Source organism: Salvia splendens, chromosome 17 (assembly GCF_004379255.2).
Source record: "Salvia splendens isolate huo1 chromosome 17, SspV2, whole genome shotgun sequence".
NCBI lineage: Eukaryota > Viridiplantae > Streptophyta > Magnoliopsida > Lamiales > Lamiaceae > Salvia > Salvia splendens.
In genome coordinates this window covers 12118650-12121780 of record NC_056048.1, presented here as the reverse complement: position 1 = coordinate 12121780, position 3131 = coordinate 12118650, and the positions used below count along the sequence as shown (strand labels likewise).

General features: G+C 39.4%; 1 long non-coding RNA gene across 1 annotated transcript; it reads right to left on the bottom strand.

Moving 5' to 3' along the window:
• Positions 1–1058: 1058 nt before the first annotated feature.
• LOC121774049 lies at positions 1059–2462 on the bottom strand. Its single transcript, XR_006044903.1, has 3 exons — positions 1944–2462; positions 1438–1850; positions 1059–1184 (listed from the first exon to the last, which is right to left on the bottom strand). It is a non-coding gene; the product is annotated as an uncharacterized LOC121774049 (long non-coding RNA).
• Between the last annotated feature and the right edge of the window lie 669 nt (positions 2463–3131).

Below are 3131 nucleotides of genomic sequence, written 5' to 3'. Positions count from 1 at the left end.
GTTATGATAAAAAAACGGTTTTATAGAAAAATAAGGTTTGCAAAGGTTATGCCAAGCCATGTTTTGTTTTGAACGTTGCCTATCCGACTGACTAGCAAGGACGATGTCCCTACTAGACCAGGAGTTTCAGTTTTGTGAATTCGGGTTTATAAGTGGGATGAGCCCATACATTCCGTTTCACCAAGAGTTAGTGAATTCGGGTTTGTAGGTGGGATAAGCCCATACATTCCGTTTCACCAAGAGTTAGTGAATTCGGGTTTGTAGGTGGGATAAGCCCATACATTCCGTTTCACCAGGAGTTTCGTGAATTCTGTTCACTAGGAGGTTAGTGGGCTTCTGTTCTCCAGGAGTTAGTCAGATATGGCATATGTTCCAAAAAAAAATAGATCGAAAGATCGCTTTTTAAAAAGGAAAAAGGAAAATGTTTTAGTGTTCTCGGACTTTTCCTAAAACCCCGAGTTCACTCAAAGAGTGGCTTGACAAAACTAGTTTTTAGTAAAATATATTTCGGCACGTGTCCACTGAGTACACCAAGTACTCAGCCCTGCATATGTTTTAAAAATGTGCAGGTTGAGCAGTGATGACGGCGGGCGGTGTTGAGCATAGACGATGAAGATCCTTCGATAGAATAGTACTTGGATGCGTCGTGTCTCCATACATGATGTCATCTACTCTTGACTCTTCCGCTGCAAAGTAAAAGTCGAGTTTACAATCTTTGTATCAATCACTCTGATATAGATAAATTCGAGTTATTTCAGTTCAAGTTTCAGTTGTGCCACAGTTTTCCCCTTTCTTCCCCGCTTCTTTCATCCTCCCCTAGTCGCGATCAACCGGGCTTTCTATCCTTAGAAAGTGCGGTCGTGACACGGAGGGTGTAACGACCCGCTAAGCCGATATTATTATAAACTATATTATTAGCTTGATTATATATATATGTAACTTTTACGTGATTAAATCCGAGCTACGATAGATTATTGTTGTTGTTTGTTTGACGATAGGAAAGTGAATAGAACACGTAAATATATTACACAAATTTAAATAAATAAATAAATAAGATCTCAAAATCAAAATTTTAATGTCCGATACATCCAACAAAAGTCCAACAAAATTTGATCTATACATCATACGTTCTAAGAAAATCGGGTACTTCAGTGCAGGCAGCCACGAACTTGAACCGATTATACCTACACCAAAATTAAACGAACAAGTGAACAAATACTCAAATAATTACTTTAATAAATAAATAAAATAAAAAAAAAAACACGAAGGGATAAGGCAGATCCAAGAGGATCAACTTTTCAGATAAGATATTAAATGTTGCATTAATAGCTTTGCAGTAGAAATCATCATTATCAGATAGAATATTTGCAAGATATATGCCCCACTTGCCATCTCTTAAGTATATGTAAATATATACAAATCATTTATGCCACTCACCCATGTCATCATCTAATTTCTCTGCACACTCCAACCCAACGTGGATAGATGAGTAGAGGAATGAGAATTTCACACAATTATATAGTCAAACACTGCAATAGAACAACACTTTACTCAAAAGGTAAACAAGAAACCTTTCTTGTCTTTTATTTCAATATATGTACAAGCATATGCATATAATTTGAAAGTAGAATCTACCCAAGTAACATTAACAAATACTCCACACAACAAGTTTAACACCATCTTCCACCACCAACCCATCCATAACAGTAAGACAATTGCCCCAAAATCAACAAATTCATGAAGAGAAAGGAACGAAGCATACACTTAATAACTAGTCAATTGGAAAACTTATCTCATGTGTACAAATCTGTCGAAATCCGGCAGCCACGGTCAGCAGAAACAAGGACAGCCTTTCACAAATTTAATTTCCAAAACTTTAGATCTAAGATTATAAATTCTTAGAAATTGAAAAAAAAGGGGAAGAACAATAAATCAATCCTTACCTTTCGGGAATCCGGCGAGGAGGCGACGACTGTGGTGGCTTCGAGGAGCTGCTCCGGCAGCGCGAGGCGTGGAGGAAGCGGCGGAGCCGCCGCCTGTGCATGCACGGTGGCAGCGGCGGCAGATTCGGGAGAGAGGGGGCTGAGGCGGTGCGTAGCAGCGGTGATCGGTGATGACGGCGGATTCCGAGAGAGAGAGGCGGAGGGCCGCGACGGTGAGCCGCCGCGCGTACAGCAGCGGCGGCGGCATGAGCATAGCCGAGAGAGAGAGGGGGGAAGAAGAGAGAAAGAGAGAAGAGGGAGGAGACGTCGGCGGACGGTGGTGCTGAGGATGGCGAAGGCGGATCGGCGACGAGAGAGAGGGGGGAGAGTAAGAGGCTGTGCATTTGTGAAATTTGGGGAAGAAAATGAATAGTAATTTAGGTGTGAGGAGATGTTACGTGTGGTGGAAGGGGAAGTATATGGACTAGTTTAGTTTTGAAATGGGCTCTAATTAGATGTTGGGCCTTTAGTTTTAAAAGAATTGGGCCTCATTAATTAAAGTGGATGATTTGTTTAGTTGGACTCCATTTATTTTTATTTTGGGCTTTAAACTTTTAATTAGAGATATAAAGTGAGAAATAATTAAGCTTTGGGGCTTCTAATTAAGTTTTGGGTCGATAATTAATTGTGATGAATTATTTAATTAATCCTGGAATATTTCGGAGGATGAATAATTTTATCCTAAGTCCGAAATAAATATTTTTTTTTTGAAGGGAAATGGTTGCGATAATTTAATTGTGCACTTTTATAATTTTTGGGATTTTAATTCGATATCGTGGAGGAAAATACGAGGAGTCAAAGGTGGAAATATGGGCTTGAGTGGCAGACCGGCATCGCCCCGCAACGCCTTGGGCGGCCGCCGAATAATAAAAAAATACGCGAAAATCAAGAAAAGAGATAAAAGACTTTAATGAGAGTGCATGCATTCTAATTTAAGTAGTTCTGCCCTTGAGTCTAATTAGTGTATTATTATATTGTGATATTTTCAAAAAGGGTACGTCCGCAAGTAAAGTCGGAACAAAAGATTCAAGCTAAGGGAGCTAAACGTTCAAGGTGAGCTTTCTTATACTAAAATACAAATCGTATTTTGTGAAAACACAAACACATGTTCGTGGATGTTTTAAAGATGTTGTCTTGCCATAAATGTTT